The sequence below is a fragment of the Balaenoptera physalus genome (genome assembly GCF_965194825.1).
Source record: "Balaenoptera physalus genome assembly, chromosome: 1".
NCBI lineage: Eukaryota > Metazoa > Chordata > Mammalia > Artiodactyla > Balaenopteridae > Balaenoptera > Balaenoptera physalus.
Window position 1 is genome coordinate 106,094,264 of NC_138882.1, and position 24,147 is coordinate 106,118,410.

General features: G+C 36.1%; 2 long non-coding RNA genes and 1 pseudogene across 3 annotated transcripts in view; all 3 read right to left on the reverse strand.

The window, feature by feature from the left end:
* Nucleotides 1-24,147, reverse strand: part of LOC309656540 — a 281,381-nt gene that overhangs the window by 38,638 nt on the left and 218,596 nt on the right. The gene's annotated exons all lie outside the window — the stretch shown is intronic.
* On the reverse strand, nt 459-2,920 carry LOC309640199 (tripartite motif-containing protein 60-like; annotated as a pseudogene). The gene is made up of 2 exons: nt 2,857-2,920; nt 459-2,504 (listed from the first exon to the last, which is right to left on the reverse strand). The product of its transcript is annotated as a tripartite motif-containing protein 60-like (transcript).
* On the reverse strand, nt 4,857-18,665 carry LOC309656525. The gene is made up of 2 exons (XR_014261423.1): nt 11,287-18,665; nt 4,857-11,253 (listed from the first exon to the last, which is right to left on the reverse strand). It is a non-coding gene; the product is annotated as an uncharacterized lncRNA (long non-coding RNA).

Here is a 24,147-nt window from a genome sequence, read left to right on the forward strand (position 1 = left end):
TGCTGATCTACGCTACAATATGGATGACCCTGAAAAACATTATGCTAAGTGAAAGAAGCCAGAAACCGATGGTTACATATTGTATAAATCCGTTTATATGAAGTATACAGAATAGACATACCTGGGGACAGAACACAGATTGTTAGTTTCCAGAGGCTGAGGGGAGTGGGGTATGGGAAGCAACTGCTTAATGAGGTTGGAGTTTCCTTTCAGAGTAATGAAAATGTTTTGGAACTAGATAGGGTTGATATTTGCACAAAATTGTGAATGCACTAAATGCCACTGGATATCTCATTTTAAAATGGTTAATTATCTGTTATATGAATTTCATCTTTAAAAAAAAAAAGCAATCAGAAGAAAATCTCTATAATCCCATTCACCCTATCAACTCACATACCAGTATTCATATCCTCCTATATTCACCTCTCTCAGCAAAGATGAACTGTCCTTGTCCAGATGCCTTCTTGTTTATTCAAAGTCAATCCACCTAATGATTTTCACCTTATTTTCCTAGATCATCATTTTTCCCTCTTTACTGGATCATTTCCATAAGAATGTAAGAAGAAAATATTTCTCCTGCTCAAACATTTTATAAAAAAGAATACAAACAAACAAACAAAAGTCTTTGACTCACATTTTTGAATAGCATCTACCCCATTCCTTCACAACAAAACCTCTACTAAAGAAAAAAAGTATTCCCATCTCCCAACATGGGTGGGCTGCTGGGCTCAATACCTGGACATCTCTTCCCCATCCATCCTACTTCCTTGGAGAATTCTGTTCATCTCATCCATGCTGAAAATGCTTACATTTTAATTTGAAGCCTTGACTTCCTCCTTATCTTCCAATTAATCTAGTCATCGACATACCTAAATTTATGTGTGAATACTTAATGGGAAACGTATTAATTGAAGATCTGATCTTTCCCCCCAAATTTGCTCCTTTTCTAACCTTCCCTAATTTAATTTAGGCAATTCCATCTTCCCAGTTACTTGGGACAAAATCTTAGGCTGATCTTTGATGTTTCTCATTCTCTCATACTCTATTTTTAATGTCAATAAATATGCTGGCTATATTTTCAAAATATATGCAGAATTTAATTAGTACTCCCCACAGTCACTGCTTTCCCTCTGGCTTAAACCAACATAATTTCTCACTTGGATAATTTTGATAGCCTCCTACCTGGCCTCCTTGCTCTCACCCTTGTCTTACTGTATTCTGTTTTCATTAAAATCTACCAAGTCCCCTCTATTTAGCCACACTGACATTTATTCTGTTTCTTCACAATTCTTCTTCTTCTACTTCTATTGTTTCTCTGGGACTCATTCTATAACTTCCTTCAAAGTTATTTTCAAAAGTAACCTTCTCAGTTGTGCCTTCTCTGATTACCATATTTAAAATTCAACCTCATTCCCTAATCTCTTATGCTCTTTCTGCTTTAGTTTTTTTTTTTTTTTTTTTTTTTTTTAGGGTATGAAATCATTTATTTTCACTCACTGAGGCTTCTTGTGGAGTCAGGGTTCCCACCGGTCCAAAAAATGGCTTGAGAGAAGGGCAAAAAGCCACTAGTTTGGAGGTTTTGGTGTTTGGGGAGAGCTCCTTTACAGGTAGGGCCTTTCTGGGTTAGAACTGCCCTCATAAGACCAGTCAAGGGGCACCCAAACTGTCCTGACAGTTTGTCCAGGTGTAGGGCAGAGGTGAAGACAGAGGGGGAAGATTAAAAAGATTCAGCAGTAAGATCTCAAAGATGGACTCAGACCCTTTATTACAAGGACTTTCCGTGAACACAGGAAGAAAGTAGAACACACAGAATGTCTTCCAAGGGGGCTCAGCACTCATCTTCAACTAGACTTATTGCAAGTGATTTGGAAGAAGCTCCAATAGAGAAATAGGGTACAAGTTTTTCTGTAAAAATTTCACTGAATAAATATAAAGGAGATCTATTATTCAAATTGTAAAAAGAAATTTCTCCCAACTCATAGCCCAGAAAAACACCAATCTGACACGGGTTTCCTGAATCCCCAGTGCCAGGTGTAGTAGGTGAGAGCTGAATTCACCAGCAGCTATTGCTTGGGGATGGTGATATAAAAGCATTTCTGGGGAAAGATTCTTTATACACACCAAAGGACCATTCACGCATTCCTCTTCCTTCTACCTGCCAAAAAGGCCTGCCAGCATCAAATCCCTCAGAACTGGGGATGGGTGAGAAGTCAATGCCTCAGGATTATGAACACAGTGTGGTTCCATCCTTCAAAAAGTTGCAATTTTCCTGTCTTGTGAAATAATGAGACTGTGGTGAGCAGTTTCAACCTTTTTGTGAAGGGCAAAATATTGTGCGGGGAGAGTGAAAACCTCCTTCTTTAATTTGTCGGAAAAGGCTGCTGGGCTCTCTAACTTTCCATACATGCTGTGGATCCTTTCAATGCCTGTCAGCAAATCGAGGTCACTCTGCAAACACTTCTCGGTTATTTCGTCAAGCAGATTTTTTAATGTGTATCCTTTGTCTGATATTTGAGTTCTTTTTTTCAATTATTTTCTCTTGAACATCATTCTCTTCATTGAGTAACTTAACATGAATTTCATCATGTTCCATCCCCCAGAAACGCTTAAATGTTTTCAACTTCGGAGCGCAATTCACTCCTTTGATTCTCCACCTTCCACACCAACTCAAATGATTTTGAGACTTGCATTTCTAACACCTTTTCAGCGTCTTCCAGCTGCTTTTTCAGGGGCTGAATGTAGCTTTTGAGCTTCCTCCTGTGAGAGGGGCAGCTGGCTCCATGTGTGCCAGGGGGTGATCGTGGTGTTCAGAGGAGACCCTGCACCGGGGACACGGCAGCTCCAGGTCCTTCTCACAGAACAAGCTCAGAACCTGCTTGTGCTTCTCACGCAGAGCCTTCTCTTTCTGCCATTTCCTCATGTCCTCTGCACTGGGAAGATTCTTCACAAAATCAATCAATCATGAGACTGATTCCTCATCAATCATGGCTGTTCCTCCTAAAGCTCTTGCCAGGGCAGGGCTGGAGGCAGACAGCACAGGGGAAGATGTCCTGGAGATCCTCCCAGCACTGCTGGATGCAGGGGTGACAGGAGTTGTGTCCACTCTCAGTGGTCACTGCGTCTCTCAGGTAATCCTGGCAAATGGGGCACTGGCCTCTGCTTGGAGCTGTACCAGGGAGGACACCAGGGCCACTGTTCACGGAGCATTTCTGCATGAGGAGACTCTCTTCAGAGAAACCTGGCTCTCCAGGGGCGGGGACAAGTGAGAAGCTTCTGACTCTTCAGCCTTCTCTCTGTTCTTGCAAGGCTACCAGTAGGTTTGCCAGGATCTGCAGGGAGCTGTGGCCACTCAGGCCTAATTCTACCCCTTCCCTCCAACTCTACAGCAGCCGCCAGGAGGACTGAGAGCCCCAGTCAGTGTCTGCTTCCTTTGGCACTTTTGTCCCTTTTACTTAATGGCCCCAAATCGTAGCTTACTAGGTAGTCCTCTTCTTCATAGAGAGCCACAGCTCCAGGTAGTGATGAAAATCAACAGCGCAGGGACGCAATCAGCAAAACCCAGATGTGGGCAACTCTGTGGCCCAGCTCACCAGGTTCCTGAGCACACTTCTCAGTCTTGGCTCTGTGATGAGGGAGCTGCTCTGTGTCCTCAAGTCCTGTGGGTGCCCTCGACTCCCCTCACCAGGACTCTGGGCCCCTCCCTTCCTCGCAGAGCAGAAGGTCTTCCTTGATCCAGGTCAGAGCACACAACACAGTGCACCATCTCTGTTCACTACTGGGGTCAGAATCTGGCCCCTTGGCCCTTTATAAGCCGGTAGGGAGGTTCCTTTCCTTCATCCCATTGGACAGACTCTCTGCTTTAGTTTTTTCTATGGCATTTTCTAACTCACTGCATAATTTCCTTATCTATTTGTATTTATTTTTGTAGCTGCCAGAGGTGTAGCTACATGTGGGTGGTAAGGTTTTCTTTTTTGTTTACTGATGTATCTCAAGTGCCCAAATGAGTGTCTGGCACATAGTAAGTGCTAGAAAATATTTGTTGAAGGAATGAATAAACGATTATGAGAAAAATATTTGGCTTCGTATGGATTGTAAAATGTAGGAAACTCTAGGCAACTTAAAATTGTAGTTATTTGTGTTATCAGGTAATATTGAAATAAAAGCACTTAAAGATATTCTAACTTTAAAAACTTCCACCTCTGTAATGTATCTAGAATTTTTTGGAGGGGAGGGTGTCATATCCAAATTTTACTTAGGTAATACCTCTACTATGCACTAAGTTATCTTACAGAAAATTTTTTTAAAAAACTTTTGGAAATTGATCTGAAAGAAAGAACATAACATTTAGAACAGAAATAAGCAAGTCCTAAAGGAAAAAACTATAATAATACTTAATTTTGGAGGTGTAATTTTCCCTAATGTAATTAATTTATGTTTATGATTCACAAACTCTTCCATATTTTTCTGCTACATTTTTGTACAATATGTGTAACAGGCAGAAAATTCCCTAGCTATGGCTGTGTGCACATGGGATTTTTCTATACATGTTTCTGGAGTCAGAGGATTTTTTTTTTTTCCTGAAAGCTTTTAGATTTGAAAATTCTAATATTAAAATATTTCAAAACATCTTAAGGTTTCTTTAAAAGGGCCAAATACCTTCCATCTAAAGAAACTGTAGCTCTCATTTTGCATAATCAAGTATTTACAAGAAAAAAAAATAGCACCTCTTCAGGTAATTCAACAGTGTATACTGATCTAGAAACATTATGGAATCATCAAGATACCCATTTGAAGGTTGTTTAAATACCAATTTTTACAGAACTGTCAGTTTATGTATCACTTTGTGATATATGTGATTATTTGTGGTTTTTCATTTGTATATACACCTGAGTGCTGACAGATAAAGAGAGCATTTCAAAAGATTTAGATGACTTCCTCTCAGATATAAGCTCTATGCCTTAAAATAAACACAGATGGAGGACCAGTTGGCTAAGGAAAACAAATCGGAAACTGCCACTGCTGTGAGCCTGGACTTGTCTGAGGATTGCACTGAAATGAGTATCTGTAAAAGAGATTATAATGTCCAATGTGGAGGGAAACTGAACTAGAAAAGGTTATCACTGACATGCTACTGATGTTTGCTTTCTCCTTTGGAATTAGGTGGAACTTGGAATTGATAAAAAAGTTAAAAAAAAATAAATAAATTGAAAGACTAGCTTATATACCTATTACTGAAACTTTTGGAAATTAAAGCAAAAATGGCAGCTTCATCGGAAAATATATTTCACGGTAGCTTTTCTTTCTTTAAAAATATAAAATATCTAACTTATACACATGCCAAAAATACTTGCCCATATGCAATCACTTCCTTATTCAAATTTATCCCTATGCTATATATACTACACTGGACTTGACAGGCAGAACAGCAAAAATAAGTAAATACAGATTGTACCCTCAGAAGGCTTGTGATCTGGGAGGGGAGGTATAGTCAAGGAAGGTATCACAGCACAAGATGAAAGAGAAGAGAATTACCAACAAGTTTTAGATGAATTTCCTTGTGTGAGATTTACAGCTGCTTGTACGAGCTTCAGGTTAAAAGTCACCTCCTTAGTCTCCTCCCTTACTATATATTGAACTACATACTTGTTTAATTACTGAATTTGGCAATGCACTATATATCATTTTAGGCTTGTGTGTTTAGACAAAAATAAATTGTATATTATGCAATGTTAGGAAGTTCCTCATATGCAAAATTATCTCTTTATCTCTTCAGCATTCCTAAACATAAATGTTCTTTCTTTTCTGAAGTCTATACCCATGATAAACTCACCCTGCACACAAGCCTAAATCCATATAATACTTCTGGATCTGATTCCAATTACTTTGCAGACCTCAATGTAGATATTGCATCTTCTGAGAGGTCTGTGCTCACCCCTGAAGAGTGGATTAAATTTCCACCTATGTTCACATAACACCCTATATTTGTCCATTTAATAACACTTACCCTTACCATAGTTGCTTATTTGTCTATGAAATACCAGTAGATAGGCAGAGATTGTTTTCTGTTCATTAAATAATATTTAATGCATAGCACCATTTCTGGCACATAAATGCTCAAAAAATAATTGCTGAATGAACGGACTTTTCCCAACTGTTTGTAAGGACATATGTGCAATATACACGAACACCTGACTATTCAAATATTTGAATAACTCAATTACGTGGTATGAATTATATGTAAATTAAAATAAGGATAACACTCATGTTCAGAGAGTCAGAGTATAAATGAAAGAGATGTATTCATGATTTTCAATCTAACAAAATCTGTGGTATTGTGAGATGGTTTTAATATAGGGCCTTATCCTTCTTACAAGTTTAGGGAACTAAAAATTCATTTAAAATATTTTATGTGACAGTTTTACTAACAGAAAAATTTATTTTGAAACTACACAATTTCTCTACAGGTTATATACATGTGGTTTTTATCTGAGCCACTTAATGTACATCAGAAAAACAGCAATATAGCAGCAAGTGAGAAAAACACCCATAACAGAAGGACCTATGACATGCAGGTGCCAGGCAATCTGGATTTTCTAGACAAATTAGGAAGGGCATAATGGAAGGGCACAACTTTAACACAAATAAAAGAAACAGTCTAAAAACATTTCACTAATGCCTTAGAGCTCTCACTAATAAGAATTTTCTGAAAAAAAGAAAGTCAAGATTTTGACTGAAGGGGATTTTAAAATCAGAAAGATGTTGAATTATTAATGAGCCAAACTGGTCTTTTTCATTCTCTTTCCTAATCCAAGAAATCTTCAGGGTAGCTGTTTGAAGGATATTTTTTTTTCCATTTCCAGCTTTAGGCATTTATAAATACACTTGAAAACACTATCTTAGATACAGCCTAATCAAATGATCAAGGTCACTTAGGAGACTAAATTAAATTTCTAATACATATTCACTGTTGTCATTTCAGCACATTTTTGATGAGGCTGTGGAAATGCTTGCTTTGAATGTCATTCCTGCTTGATCGCTAATGGCTTGTTGGCCAGTTTATTGCACATCAGATTTCTGAGACTTATAGAATGAAATGAAGCCATCTTCCTTCAAGTGATTTTTCTTCATACTATATTAATTCTTTAAGATAGTGCACCAAAGATTTATTTTAAACTGTAGTGCAATTAGTTAAGCTCTTGGGTTACACAGTCACTTGAAATAAAATCCCATCCTGATTGTTCCATTTACAGGAGGGAAAGCTCTGGCAGGGATTACACCAGAGCGCAGCTTGTTGACAGCATATGCAAATTAGGAAGACATAGTTTGGTTTAAATGTCTGTAAAAGCAGGAATCAACATCTGTGGGAATAATTTTCAAAACTGCAGTGGCATAGACATCATTGCAAGTGTTATGTAGTTACAAATAGAAGTCTGGCGGTAGTCCAGACATAAAGTTTTCTTTTTTCTCTTTCCAGATAAGAAAATAGTCTAAATCATTTTCTGGTTTGGAATTAGGCACTAATGATAAATTCATTATTAATTTTAAAATCTGAATTAAAAAATAAATTCTGGATTTTACCTTCCTTGCCTTCTTTACCACATCTTCCTGGGAACAGTTATAGAGAACGATGAAATAAGAAAATAGCAACACTATGGGATATAATGAGAGGCAAAATGACTACGTAATCCATAACCTAGATTAATTGAAGATTGTTGCAATGTATGTTTTCTCAACTGTGAAATGTTATCTTTTCAAAAAAGAGTTTTTCTTTAACTGAACCAGTTTGCCAAATAAATATAAGAAAACTTTTCCTTTGTAATACATTCTAAGTTCAAAACATTAAATGTGCTTAAGTAATAAATATAATATTTCAGAAATGAACAGTCAAGAACTAATGGGATTCTTCATCTGTCCAATTTTTAAAAACAAAAGTTTTGGACCTGTTTGAAACTATGCCATTGATGACACAGCCAAATTCTCCATTCTAATTCTTGTTATTTTTTTCTTATTTTAATGGAATATTTATATATTACAAAATAAGCATTTTTATAAGGTAAAAACTGATTAACACTATTGTGTACATTAGTGTACATTACATACCACCCATTTTAAGAGTTTGAACAATGCTCACACTATTGAAAACCCTGTTTTTCTTCTTTGTATCACTCTTTATTCCAACCATATGTAGCCATTATTGAAACCGAGCAGGATCCTGTGGGCTTTCTGGGCTTGGGAGTCTTTCTGTTTAACCTCCATGACTTTCCCTGAGTTCCAAGGGGCAGGTTCAAACAGTCGCTAATCAGGAAAGAGAGCGGGTGCAGAGACAAGGGAGAAGCAGCCAAGAAACAATAGCACAGCCTTGGGGGAGGGTCCTGCTTCTGCCTCAAGGGATACACATAACAATATCTTTTGAGCTCTTTATATTATAGAACTAAAACCCCCAATAAATGGAAGATGAAGCAATCCTCATTCCAGAGGGAGGCTCACAGTTTGATAGCCTTGAGAACGAGAGAAGTTTATCCGGAGACCATCGGAGGCCAGATTAAAGGAGTGCAGGCCCTGCACACACCCTAATCTTATCAGCAACCTCACCCTCGAACCCTTGCTATAAAATTCCTTATCACATCCTCCTGGGTTTGGACACATAGTTTTTCGGGGCAGGAGCCCTCTGTGTCCCCCTTTACTTGACAAAGCAATAAAGCTATTCTTTTCTACTTCACCTAAAACTCTGTCTCTGAGATTCGATTTGGCTCCGGTGCACAGAAGCCGAGTTTTCAGCATCACTATTGGGAAATTTCACTTATTTCCTCTAAAGGTTTACCACATATGTACTACGCACTCCCAAACAACACGTTGTTTGATTTTCCACAGTCTTGAATATTTTATAAATTGTAACATATTAATATATTCTTCTGCTCTTAGCTTTTTCTCCTCAATATTATGATGTTTATACCTATATTTATGGTTCATTCATTTTCATTGTTTTATAATATTACAATTGTATAAATGTGCTACAGTTTATTTATTCATCATTCATTTGGATTATTTGCAATTTTTGCTTTCTTGTAATAACAAATCCCAAATATAGAAAGCATCAAAACATCCTAGAAATGTAGTCTATGTTCGTCTCTCATCATTCCTTTAAACTTTATTCAGAGTGGGTACCTCCCCTCAACCCGCACACCCTTCCCTTCCCTGGATTACCCCTACTAGGAAAAACGTCTTTTCAACCCACTTTTGGGTGCTTACGTGAATGTACAGATACAGCCTTGCATCAGTAAGTAGAGCATCTAGTCAAAAATTTGAATCAAATTCTGACTTGAGTTAATGTTAAATCATCTCGCATTCCTCAGCATGGAAACAAGAAACTTGTGAGAAAAAAATACTTCCCTCTTTCAATTCTCAACTTGATTGGAAAAGACTATTGTCATGAGGAAGGGGGACTATTATGGTAGAGAGAATGCTTCAACCATAAGTTCTGCAAGTGTTCCAAAGGGTCAGGCAGAAATGACTTTTATAGGAGCACAGGGCTCAGGTGAAGTCCAAATTGTCATGGGAATCACTCAGCAGCCTGTCCCCTAAGGACTTGCCAAAGTCCAAATCCAATGACTAAATGACATGGGAATATAAAGTCTTGGTCCCTTCACCCCAACTGGGACAACTCTGAAGAAGAGTCATCCTAACTTCAGAACCCCTGTAAGGTTAGCCGAGGCCACCATGGAAGCTCTATCATAGTTCAGCTTCACCATGTGTCCTGTCCTGTTTGCTATACTTTCAGTAACACAGATGTTTATCCCTCCCTTCCTTTCCCATAGGCGTTGATTCACTGAGCACTCCCTAATACATTTTCTACACACTAATCTCTGTCACAGAGTCTGCTTGCTGGGGAATCCAACTTAGGGCAGTGGGAAAAAATGCTGTTCTCCTCAAGTCAAGGAATTATGTATAACAATTTCTCTTAAACCATTTTGAAATTTCTATTTTATAACATAGTTGCATATATTTTAATAGACAAACAGATTTTCTTACTAAATTTGAGTCTCTAGGAATACAAATTATCATTTTCTTATATATTTTCTTATTCATAATATGCAGAGAACTAAAATAGAGACATTAACAATTCAGAGCAGGAGGTCATAACCAAGTTACCAGTTGTCCCATTGATTCAAATGTGCTCTAATTTAAAGCAAAATCTCTAGAAAAAAAGTCACCTTTTAAGTGTTGGACTTGCATTAAATACATTTTCAACAACATACTTGAGAATTCGGTATTAGAATTTTTATTTTAAGTATAGAGAAAATAAGTTTTCAGTTACAATAACTTTTCCAAAGGAACTGTAGAGGAGAAAGAGATTCTCTCTATCCTTCTAGGTTTTTCTGGCTGGTCTAAGAATTAAATTGACATGAAACAGATTAACAGGAAAAAATCAAAGTTTAATAACATGTATACATGGAAGAGACCCTGGAAAACTGTGTAATTTGCCAAAATGGCTGAAACCCTCACGATAAATACCAGCTAAATGCAGCTAAAGACAAAAGAGGATGTTGGGGGTAGGGATTTGGGACTTCAAAGAGGAAATTGACATGGAGATGGAAAAGCAAACGTTTGGTAAATAAATGTTTGCTGGATTCTGCAGAGACAATGGGACACAGAGTGGAATTTTAACAAACAGACTTTCCTGGGTTCCTCCCTGTCTACACACCTAGTTCATGCTATAGTTATCTATGGTGATAGCTCGCTTCCTAGAATAGGTCCTCTATCTACATGTTTTAGGCAGTTAGGGGGAAAGTCAAGGTTCTTCATGAGACTTTTGGGCCTTGTTTTCTGCTGGAAAAAAAGCAGCATGCTAAAGAGATATTTTGTTCCCCTACAGACCTCAGTTAATACTTCTGATTTCCATAACACGTTTAAGAGAATCTGTACATTTTTGTTATTTTTGTTTCTGTTAGATTACTCCTGTTCAAAATAGAATTAATTTGTTTCAGGTTGACAGTAAAGCTAATAATTCAGTACTTTAATCAGTTCTTTAAGAATTCTCTGGGTTATCATTCAAAGTAATACCTGTTAATTTAATAGCACTTTTTGAACAGGTAGTTCATGTCTGATAGTATCTCTAATTTCCCTTCATCCTAAAATTAGATATAATACTATAAAAATACATGATTATTTTTGTCACTAATCAGGTTAATTTTATAATTTATAGAATACTGTCTCATGATGTGTTTTTAGTAACAGCTCTCAGAGGTGTTCTACCTACCAAATCAGGCAAATAATGATTCATTCTACCTACCAAATCAGGCAAATAATGATTCATATGTCATTTTTTGGTTTGAATTATTCAGTGTCTTCCTGAAAGAATTCAGAAATATTTTATATAAGAATATATATAACTGAATAAATAAATGGAAATAACAGTAATAGCTGCAATTTACTTAGGGCCTGATTGATGTCTGGTACTGTTCTTTGAAAGCGATTCAGTCCAATGCATTTTACACTCTTCTATATTACAAATGAATCAATGATAACTAGCTAAGAATCCAGGAATAAAGGCATTTTTGTATCTCTTTTGCAATCCACTGAAAACAACCAAAAGAATGAAAAACAGAAATGAAATGCAGTAGAAGTAAAAATACACAAAAAATTTAGTCTTCAGTGAAACAAGAAAAGGACTTAAAGCTGAAAACAAAAATTAACCAATACTATCTTAAAAAAGCACAAAATCTGAATCAGAAAACTGAATGAATCTATATCTATATATCTATAACTGTATCTAAATGTATATCTATGTCTCTATCTATCTACCTGTCTATCTGTCTACCTATCTACATTCAGTTTTTCCCTTTTTGGGAGGATAGATATAGAGATAGAATTAATAGATTATGGATACAGATAACAATATAGGTATCACCTCAAAAGATATAGACTTCTATACAAGTAGTTTTAGTAACTACTTGTTTAATTTTAGTAGTCCTAAAGGAACTACCTTTTAATTAGAGATGTCTGGGGAGTGGAACTAGGCCTGGAAAGATGTTAAATCACTTTAAAGTTTCACTTTTTGAGGGTAAAAAAAGCAGGAAATGGAGCTGTTTCCGGGATCCCCAAGATTACCCTGAGGCTTGATGATTTGCTAGAAGGACTTGAAGGACTCAAGAAAGCTGTCATACTCACAGTTTATTAGAGCAAGTGGATACAGATCAAAATTAGCAAAGGAAAAGAGCACATGGTGTGAAGTTCAGGAGAAACCTGGCTCAAGGTTCCCCTGCCTTGTTGAGATGCATGAGGACATGCTTAATTCTCCTAACAATGATGTGTAACAGCACTTGCAGAATGTTGCCAACCAGGAAAGCTGGTCACATAAATTATATTGTTAGGATATATTTATCTGGTCAAACTGGTCAAACTTGGCATGGCCCAAGACCCCAGGCATACAAAACACTCTTTCAGGCAGAATATTCCAAGGGTTCAGAAGCTACCTCCCAGGAGTCCGCTAAGAGCCAGTCCTAAAGGCAAACTTTTCTTGGGAATGTATAGGATTTGAACAACCCTGGCCTGCTGAGTTAACCCTTTCCTGCTCAGTCCACAGCCCTGACCCTTGGCCTAGGCTCTTACAGAAAAATGATCATATTTTTCTGAGCATGTAATTTAGATTAGCATTTATATAACAGATATAGCAATAGTATCTGCACAAATATGCCAAAAATTAGGACTAGTCAGTGCAAGGTAGATTTAAAGAAAGAACTAATGCATCCTCAAAAGGTGTTAAATACATTTTCATATTTTCATACTAGTTTGACTACTCATTTCCTCACTCAATCTAGTGTTGTTTTTACTGTGTGATAAATTTCACAGAACCATTTAACATAGAATTTAGCTGACAGCAAGCTAAATCCAGTCTTTCCTCAGGCCAGTCATTTTCCATTGGTAGTATATCCTGAAGAGGCTTTAACTTGATCTCCCAATGCATTTCATCACAGTATCAGTATTATCATTAAACTTATTTATATAAGGTAGTTGAACCTTACCAACAATGCCAGTGTTATACTATAATGCAGTATTGTCATGGCACAATTAGTTCCATTACAGAACAAATCAGTAAGAATCATAGAGGTATTTGCTATGTCTTCCCACAGAATTGGTCCCTGTCCATATACCATAAAGTTTTACAATTGATCATGATTTGGTTATTTCTGGGTTCCAAGTAAGTTGAGGATAAAGCCAGTCACCTTGTCTTAATTCATGGGCTAGTGCTGAGACTGGTTTTCATTGGGTGCTGCTATATAGCAGCTAAATGTCCCTGCTAACTATACTATAGAATATGTCTTATTCTGATCTATTCTCCAGGCAATGACAATCATAGTACATCAATTTTAATTACAAGTGTCCCCAGAGAACTTCCATAAGTTTGGAAGTCCATAAGATTCCCATGGTGTGCCCCTTGATCCTCAGCAGCTAAGATGGAGAGTCACTGCCCCATGGCTTCTTGTATTAAAATAATCGAGTAGTTCTGAAGGACCAGGGTAGATGGCCTTTCCCAAAGCTCCATCCTAGCATTACCCATCAGTATTTGTTTAGTTGGCTTGACCCACTTTACTAAAGTCCCATCATCTTTCCAGGACAACTCCCATCTCTTGCCTGGGAATTCTCTTATTAGAGAATTCACTCTAATCTGCTAATTCACTCTAATTCTGCTAGTAAATCTTTTTCCTCTGAATGTCATTCCTCATTAAAAACAAAGTCAGCACATCCACAATGCCTACACTAGCACTTGTCTCCCCTAAAACCATTTTTGTCTTGTGGGATAATGTATAATCCTACCACACATGTTGTGGTCACTTTGCACTAGTGGCCTGAGTGCAGTTAAAATATGTATTTTATACCCCAAAATATTGGGTCTCCCATCCCAGAGTTAGATGAATTGCAAACACACCTAAATGTAATTTAGTATGAGTGTGCCATAATACCGCCCATAGCTTACCTCATCTCAGGGTAGGTATGTTCCCCAGGGGAATTCAGATCCACTGAATGTGCCTGTGATGCCTACTGCTTTATTCCCATGAGAAACCCATTGTTTTTATTTTTTTCTAATCTTTTAAAAAGCTTTTTATCCACAAAAGCAAGGACAGTGTGTATTTGTACACAGCATACTGTGGTATGTAGGAGATGCCACTACTATATTTCATCCTTTATAACCAGGGATCTTTCTAAGCATTTGGTCATCAAGGTTTACGGTTACACAGTAATCAGTCAGCTGGAAGCCAAATACTGCATGGTCAAATAGACCAGTAGAGGGTAGTTCCCAGAAACTCCTTACTAAATGATATCCTTTGCAGTAAATATAACTGAAAAATAAGAAACAAAAGATACTAGCACATTACCAGAGTTTCACTCAGTTATTAATAATTGGTCCAGTTCTTCATCACATTGTATGGCAACAATGTCTCCCAGATCATGGCCACTCTGGTTTGCAGGCTTCCATTGGACCTTCTCTGTTTCCAAAAGCAGGGTTGTTCTTGGCAAATATATGTCTTTACCCTTTTGAGCATTCATTCCTTTACTCTTAGCTGTTATTTCTCCTTCTTACCATTTGTTATTGATTTTAACCCCAAATTCTCCACAGGTTCAGATGTTGTGCTGGCCCAGATTGCTGGTAGCAATACTGGTCTAGCAAGTGCTTCCCACTCAGTCCATTCCCTTTCATAGAGGGAATGGTTATATAGGTTAGAGTTAGAGGGTTATGTCTATCACTAGGTAATACGGCTGCTTTCACTCTTCACTATCAACACAAATTTTGCCAGATGGGCGATAGGTTCTTAGTCATTCTGGTACAAAGGATTGAAGAAATACTTACAGTTAAAGTACTTGCTTCGGGATCATTCCTGCTTCTGGTGCCCTGCTTCTGGTGGCCTGGTCCCAGGACCACTGCATCAAATAGAAAAAAAGAAAATTGATGTGAGGAAGACTTGTACAGTTGTACCAACATCCTTTCTTATTCCCTCTGTATTAGTCAGGGTTCTCCAGAAAAACAGAACCAATATACACACACACACACATATGTATATACATATACATACACACACGTATGATATTTGTATGAAAATCGAGAGACAGAGAGACAGCAAGAGAGATTTTTTTCAAGGCATTGGCTCATGTTATTGTGGAGGTTGGCAAGTTCAAAATCTGCAAGGTAGACTGGCAGGGTGGAGACTCAGGGAAGAGATGCAGTTTGAGTCTAAAAGCAGAATTCCTTCTGCTGGCAGAACTCCCTTTTCCTCAGGGGGAGGTCAGTTGTTTTTTAATCAAGGCCTTCAATTGATTTGATTGGGCCCACCCACATTATGGAGGGTAATCTGCTTTACTGGAAGTCTACTGAATTAAATGTTCATCTCAGCTAAAAATGTACCTTCACAAAAACATCTAGAATAGTTTTTGACCAAATATATGGGTATTGTGGCCTAGCCAAGTTGGTACATAAAATTAACCATCACACCTTCTTACCCAGATCCTTCTCCAAAAGCAGAAGTATCTATTTAGTGGACACCCTCCCTTCACCCTTCTGAACTGAGTGTCAGCATATATTCATGGAAGTGTGTAAGTCAGCCCTTCATGCTTTTATCTCCCACCATTTTACATGAAAAAGTGCTACATTGCTCATTCTAATTTTCTGTCAAACCACTACTGTGAGGATGATATGAATCATGATATGTCCATTTGATGTGACAACTCTTTGCCCAGTGTTGGACACTATCGTCTGTAAAATGTGTTCCTTTGACTGAAGAAAGGAAACTCAGCAGTCCAAGTTGGTATAGTATCTTCCATTCCAAGACTCCAGGCATACAAAAAGACTCTTATTAGGTAGAATATATTCCAAGGATTCAGAGATTTTATCCCAGAGGTCTTCCAAGGGCCAATCCTGAAGACAGACATTTCTTTGAAATGTGCAGGGTTTGTGCAACCTAGGTCTGCTGAGTTAAGTCTTTCCTGCCCAGGATCTTCATAAATAATACAAAATGATCCATTTTTAAAAAATATTGGCCAATTCTCCCCTGGTAGGAAATTCTGAAATAAGACACATGAAGGTAGGAAGAAAAAGAGGTAATCACCAGATTATCAGAATGAGTAATTTTGCCTTAATGGGCTACATTGTACAGTATATTAATCATCTTTTCCCCAGAAAGTAACAATAAAACTTGACATAAAAGTTGCCCCAACTTAGAAAATACAAAAAGCTATTTGAGACAACAATTGTGATTTGATGTCTCTGAAGATCACATTTCATTTGCCTTCACTCTTCCTCAGCAAGAGATACAACCCATTTCCTAATCATGCAAATAAATGTAAAATTACACAGGTGTATGCTAAGAGAATTTGATTTTATTCTGGTGGTCAAGGCAATGACAGAGAAGCTAAGATCTGAGACTTTGTAAGATGTACTAGACAAAGACAAGGCCAGTGTGCATGTACTTGTAATGCTGGAACAGCATTACTAACCTACAGCCTCAGAGTGCCCCCTGCCCCTGTCCCTGACCTTGGCCCCAGTGTTCTAGTCTACCAGATCCTGGAACTCCCATGGTTAACACCTAGTCCAGGTGGGATCTTAGGAGCATTGTTAGGAGAGGTAGTGATTGTCTGTGCCTTAAAATGATGTCAAATATCTCGAATGCCATGCCTGGGGAAAGATAACATTTTTACTTTTTTGTTTTGTTTGTTCTCTTCTTGAGGAACACCATTAATGTTCCTCATCTACTGGATCTTTATTTCCTGCCTTCCATAAATATCACTTCCCTCTAATCACTTTTATATTGTTGAATTATTCCATTTAATGTAGTGTGACTTTTGTCAATCTAGAACTTACATCTCTTGCTGTTTTCAGCCATGTTTATTCGACTTTTATTTTAAATAATGCGGGTTTTATTTGGTGACGTGTCGGTAAAAGTTCAACAAATGACTCTGTAAGTGCAGTTCTGACATGAATGTTGGAAGATATTTTAGTTTTGCTAATAAGAAAAACAAAGTGAAAAACAAAAATGTACTTTGGAACTTCACTTGTTTGTCAATGACATGAGCAGTTCTTTGCTGAATCAGATAATAATTTTCAAATACTGGGAGAATTTTTTGGTGCTATTCATAATATAATGGGTATAGACATGATATACTTATAAGTTTAATTGCATTATTAACATTTTTGCTATTATTTCTTAAATTTAGACAAGACAATGAACAAGATAATAAATTAAGCTTTGATTTATTATATTTGCCAATTCTGTGATGTAAATACTTGCACCAGGGCCTCTTTCAAGCCATTACTTGATGTCATTGGAAATGGAGCTTGGGAGAGACAAGTGGTATCACAATCATTGTATGGTATTTCCATGCAAATGTAATAGACATAAAGAACTTCAAGATCACAGAAATAGTAAAGTGCAGTAAAATAATTAGAAAGTGATAAATTTTAGGTATCCCTCTTTGTTTTTATAGAATTTTAACAGAATTCACCTAATTGTAAGTACATAGTTTAATTTTTAATAATGTCTGTGTTTAAAAACTGGCTTACGTTATTCCTGAAAATCTAAACATCTGCTCTTACTAGTCACCTCCAGAACAGTGCTGCTTTTTGTTTTTGCAATTATTTTATTTTTCTCTTTCACCCCTTTCTTGAGTACTGCAAAGACATTCATACTTCTAATTTTTTTGATAGTTTGCATTTTTTTGTTGGGGTCATTTTTCACCAGGAACTTTGATTTTCAAATTCTTATGGTTTCCTCAGATTAATTCCTTTTTTGTCATATGTTCTTAACCTGCTTTTTGTAGATTTCGATTTTTACACTAAAAAATGTAAAATATGGTAAATTTGGCATTTTATTTACAGTACAAGGAGACTTCATGGTATACCTCTTTGTACTTTTAAAATTTTAAACTGTATGAACATACTAACGTATCAAAAATAAACTAAATTTAAATATATATGCATTTCACTGTCTCACTTTTATAACTGTCTGTCTATAACTATCTGTCTCTGAATCTTTTTGTCTCATAAGTATTTATTAAGTGCTTATTATTGCTAAGTCCTATTATAAGGGATCAGGATTAAGCGTGAACAGAAGTTTTAAAACTCTATGTCCTTATGGTGAGACAAGCAATAAACAAAATTAAGGAAAATATATAGCATGTCTGGTCACAATAATTGCTATGGAGAGAAATAAAATAGAGGAATAGGACAGAAAATGATAGTAAATTGATCCTCATTATTTGCAGATTCTGCATTTGCAAATTTGCCTACTTGCTAAAATTTATTTGTAACTCCAGAATCAATACTCACAATGATTTCAAGGTCATTCACAGGCATGTGCAGAGCAGCAAAACACTGGACACACTTGATATGTACATTCCCAGTTGAAGTCAAGTAAGGCAGTGCCATACCTTCTTATTTCAGTTTTCATACTTCTGAATGAGTGTCTTTTCATGGTTTATTTAGTGCCATATTTTTCATATTTTTGTGCTTTTTTGTGATTTCACTGCTTAAAATGATGTCCAAGTGTGGTACTGAAGTACTGCGTAGTGTTCCTAAGTGCAAGAAGGCTGGGATGTAACTTATGGAGGAAATATGAGTCTTAGATAAGCTTCATTCAGGCATGTGTTATAATGCTATTGACTATTAGTTCAGTGTTAATTAAGTGTCTTTAAACAGAAGCACACATAAAACAAAATTATGTATTGATCAATTGATGAATACATTGTCACAAGAGGTTCTAAGGGACCTAACCCTGTATTTCCCCTAGGAGAAACGGGTCAGTATTCTTTGATTCAGTGTTCACAGTGACTGTATAGAACATAACTACTGTAAATAATAAGAATCAACTATGGTTCAATTGGTGATAAGTAGTCAGATTCTGAATATATTTTAATGGTAGAATCAACGTGTTTAAAAGCTGGAATCAAAGTGTGAAAGAAAGAGAATAATAAATTCTTTTGATCTGTGAAACTGGAAAGATGGAATTGCCCTTGAGTGAGGTGAGAAAGCCTGGGGAAGAAGCAGGCTTCTGAGAATATGATAAGTTACTACTGAGACATTTACATTCCAGCATGTTAACTATCCACGTGTAGATTCTGCATAGCCACTAGCATATATAAAACTAGAGTTCATATTTTGGATGATACTTAAGATCATGGGATTACATAAATTGACCAAGGATGTAAGTTAGAGAAGTCCAGAGACAGAATCCTGACACCCTCTTATATTTAGAAGTCAAGGAAATGAGAGTCAATGAAGGGAAAACAAACAAAAAAACAAGCAAATAAATGAAGTCTCTTTTGCTGGCTCTTCTTCAGGACCTTACACGTCCTTGTGCCACCAACTTAATCCTCAGCGTCTTCACTTCTCTAAATACACGGATGATTCCTTAAAGTATATATTCACAACAATCATTTATTTCTGAATTTTAGTCTTATAGATCTAAATATGCCCTTGTTGACCTAAAATAAGTAGACTGCAGGATATTTCTCTGCACAGATGGGTTTATTTGTTTTTAGCAGAGAATTGCAATTCCAGATCTGCAACCATGGTGAGCCACATGCAAGTTCCCTCAGGGCAAGAGAAGGAGAACACTTTAATGGAGAGAGAAAGGACATTGGGAGGGCTATAGTAAATAAAGAATCCATAACTTAATCATTGACTGAGTCCTTGCCAGGACAGGAGTTTTTCTTCTTCCTATAGGGCTCTGCTGTCATTACAGGGCATGAGACTTCCCCGTTCTGGTCTCTCAACTCTATTTAATTAAGGTTTCTGTTTATGAATTTTTCACACCCTTCACATATTCCACTTGAATGCCAAACAGGTACCTCAAAGAATATCTATCCTAAACTGGACTTTTAATTTCTCCCCCACACTGTGCTCTTACTCTAGTGTTTTTCAACTCGCTAAGTTATATTGCCATTTACAGACTTACTCAGGGTGAGTCTTCAGAATTATCCTTGGCTTTTCTTTCTCTCCTATGCAGTCAATTCAACAGCAAATGCTGTAGATTCTGCTTTCAGAATAAACACAGAATCTGACTACTTTTCACTACCTCCACTTAATCAGCCTAGTTTAAACCACTTAATCAGCCTAGTTTAAACCACTTAATCAGCCTAGTTTAAACCACCATCTTTCTTCTGGACCATTGCAGTAGTCCACTAAAAGGTTTCTTTGTTTCCAAACTTGCCCTCGCTCACAACATTAATTTTTTACAAAGCAAAAAAATAAAAATTAAAAAAAATATAAACCAGGTTGTGTTACTCCCTGCTTAAATGTTAATTGCCCCCTGCTTAAATGGCTTTTAAGAATATAATCCAGAGTTTGTAACTAAAGCTTACCAGGCCCTGTGTGATGTGGCTTCTGCCAGCATTGTTTTCCTTTGCTCACCATGCTCCCGTCACACCGGCCTCCTTCCAAATACTGGGAAATGCCCGTCATGAAACTGATTCAAATAATTTGCTGTTATGTTTCCTCTGCCTAAAATGCTCTTTCTCCAAGTATTTGTAAGACTTACCGCTTTATTTTATTCAAGATTCAGGTCAAAGTTCACTATTCAGAGAGTTTTTCTCCATTCTACATATATAGTTTTATATTGTCTATCTCATGCAATTGAATGTAAGCTATAAAAGGACAGAGATTTCTTGTTTACCACTGTATCTTCTGTGTTTAGAATAGTGATTGACATAAATAAATGTTAGGTTAATGCTTTTTAAGCCACTTCATTATCCAGTTTTTCTACTTTGTATACTGTTTGCTTTATATTTTCATATTTTAACATCAAACTTCATTTGCCTTTCTTATATATCTGGCTTACATTTAATGTATATTTCTGAGTAACTATTGTTTCACCACTTCTCTTATTGACTCTATTCCAATTTCTTATCAGTGATAACATCTACCTCATATTTTCATTTATTCAGCAAAGTTCATTACCTTTTATAGATTCTTTAAGATATATGACTTGAGAGAAGACATTCCAGGAGGTCATAGCATATTGGCTACTTCTGGCCAAAATAAAATATTTTTATCACATTTTTAAAGAAAGCATGGAAGTTATAAGAAATTTTCAGTTATCTCCAGATCATGCCTTCTCCAGCACTAACACCAATCCAAACCATGTGTGGGTTATAAGGAGAGGAGAAATAAGAAACAGGGGCAAATATTATGATAGCATAATCCTCTTTTATTTTCTTTGTGGTTGTAAGTCTTCCATCAGGAGAATTATCAAAAAATGAGAAAGTATTTGGGTCTGTGACTTCTGAGTGGCTCAGAAGAGTGAGTCAGGTTTTCTTTAGCATGCTGGTTAATATACTTTGATGCTTTGCTGAACCATTTGGGTCAACTATACACAGTAAAATAGCATATTGGTCATTGAATTGTTGTTCTGTCTTGGGAGGTTACAGAGTGGGAGTTTCTTAACTCTCTTGGTACACACAAATTATAGTCTAATTTAATACAGCATGATTTATGCATGCATTTGATTTTGAGGTCTTATTTGGCACTATTTTGTGTCTGTTAATTTGAAGATATTATTTAATGATTTTATTTGTTTTCATCTAGGGTTAAATTAGAAGCTAGCTTTGCAGACAACTTCTTTATGTCATTGTTTTGTACAAGTTGCTTTCTATACGCTATCCAAATAATTTAATCAACTCAAATAGAATAAAATAAATAGTTTGGTCTATTCTCATGAAGAGTTAACTAATTCATAGTAGAGACCATTTATTCTTCCATATCATATATTTTAATGACAATCAAGCAATTCCTTTGAGAACATAAAATTCCTCATACACAAAAAATAGGAAGCCAATGCTTGTGCAATTTGTACTGTCCACTACTTTTGGTCATTTTGCACAATTAGTTAGTTAATGGAAATATTATTGATCATTAGAGTCTCTTCACTCTGACAACTTTAGCCTTTTCAAACTGCTATTGAAAATTGTATTATGGTATAAAGTGAAAATATATATATATATATTTATTTCAAAGCAGCCTCATGGTTGTTTTATACACAGAAAGCTCTGTATGGAATCAATAGTTTCACAATTGATTAGATAATAAATACATTTCAGAATTTTTGTGGTGTAATTTTCATAGTCTTTTTCTCTGTTTTGTGGACTTCATTCAGCTGTAGTCTAGTAGAATGGAAGACATATATGTCCCTTCTAAAAATCCCATCAGATCCTGAAGGAGGAACTACCCACACCTTCACTGAGAATTATAATTATTGAAACCATTATTAAATATGACAAAGTCACCAGCTGTGGGGGACTTAAAAATATCTGAGTTGTGTGATTTAATATAGTATGCTAAATAAAACATATAATCCATAGTAGATAGTTCTATGGATATTTCATTTTTACTTTTTACCTGGGAAAGTCTTTTCTGGGTGTTTCCGAATCTCAAGAGCGCTTCATTTCAAAATCAATTCAATAGCCACAACAAAGCCATTTCATGATCATTAACACTTACTATGTCAGCTAAACTTTCAAACATAAATACTCTTTTTACTTAGTTTCAGGTTTATACTACCATATCTAAAATTACCTAATTATAAAAAAATGGATGCTTGAGAAGGAAGTTTTCTAAATTGGCTTTCTCAATGCTCCTAGTTGTTGAATATCTATCAATATCATGTTTTCTAGCTTTGTGGTACTATCTGAAATATTTTCTCTTGGTGGCTTATCTAGAAATCTATTGAAATAACTTCATAATAACCTCCAAGTATTTTATGGCTTCAATAATATCTACCACCTAATGTTACTGTGCTTAGTACAATGCTAGTTTATTTGAATGTCCAAAAACTAGTTTATTTGAATTGTCCCATTTTTTTCTTATTCATTTATTGGCTCAAGTTTAGAACTAATGATATAAAACTGAAAACACTTTTCAAAAAATTGTTCTCCTCACTCATTGTATTTTGTCTCATATATGTTCTTTTCCTAGCTAATTTCCCTTGCCTGTACAGAGGTTAAAAATAAATATTTATTATATTCTTACTATTTATCATGAACTTGTCTCATGTTGTTTTGTTTAGTTTTAAGTCTGTCCCAATCAAAATCCCTTTCCTTTCCTATACGTATCATCTTGTCTTTTCAAATATGAATTTAATTGCAATTTTTATGGTTTTATTATCCCAATGTACATCACTAGATACTATTGCTTATTCTTGGCCATTAAGAAGTATATGTCTTTTGTAATCTGGTTTATTCCTCCTTCCTTTCTTTTCCTTACACTTTACCTGTGAAAAATTTATCTGAGTTTGGCTGATAGCATACTCACTGTGCAATTAAACATGTTGAAACATCCTTTGTGTCCCCTGCAAATGGGCAGCTGGACTTAACAATGTTTTTATATTAACATATACTATTTTGAAGATTTGCTATTTTGAAGATTTCCTTTTCTCCGGCCCAACATATGCTACCACATTGCTTCTCTTATCCCCCCATATAGAGAATGATACCATGTAATTTTGTGGTTGTTGGAAGTCTGTTTCTACCTGCTTATATTTATGGGGTTATGGGGATACCTTGTCACTTAGTTTTATTTTAAATATGTTCCATGGAATTTTATTTTTGCTTTCTAGTTGTTCTATCCACTTTTATGTGGAGATCTGGAGAGACTGGTAAACAATGCTATCCCCACAGCCATCCCTCCAGAATTCTTTTATTTATTTTTTAAATATCTGTATAATAGTACTTTTATCCTCCTTCTTTGGAATGGAAAACTTCATGAGTCCAATACATATAACTATTATGTTGTGTCATTATAAAATTATTGCTCTTTAAGATGCAATATTGACTCCCTCTTCTATTCTTCCAAACTGTGTCTGGAAAACCCCAAATTCGGAGGTGATACTAAGTGCAGGGTGCCTCGATTACCATGAATCATACATTCTTACAAAAGACATTTGGAGAATGAACTTTTTTTCCCTCCCAAATTGGGTATCTTAGTATATGGTGTTTCCTTCCAAAGATCAATGAGAGTTTAAGACCAGGCAATTTAGTATACCTATACTAATACACACTTTAGTATTTATTACTGAATTTAAGCAAATATTTGGGAGAATACACATACCAGAAGTACCCAAAACTTCAAGTTCATCCTTTTATACATATCATATTCCTCTTTGTTAC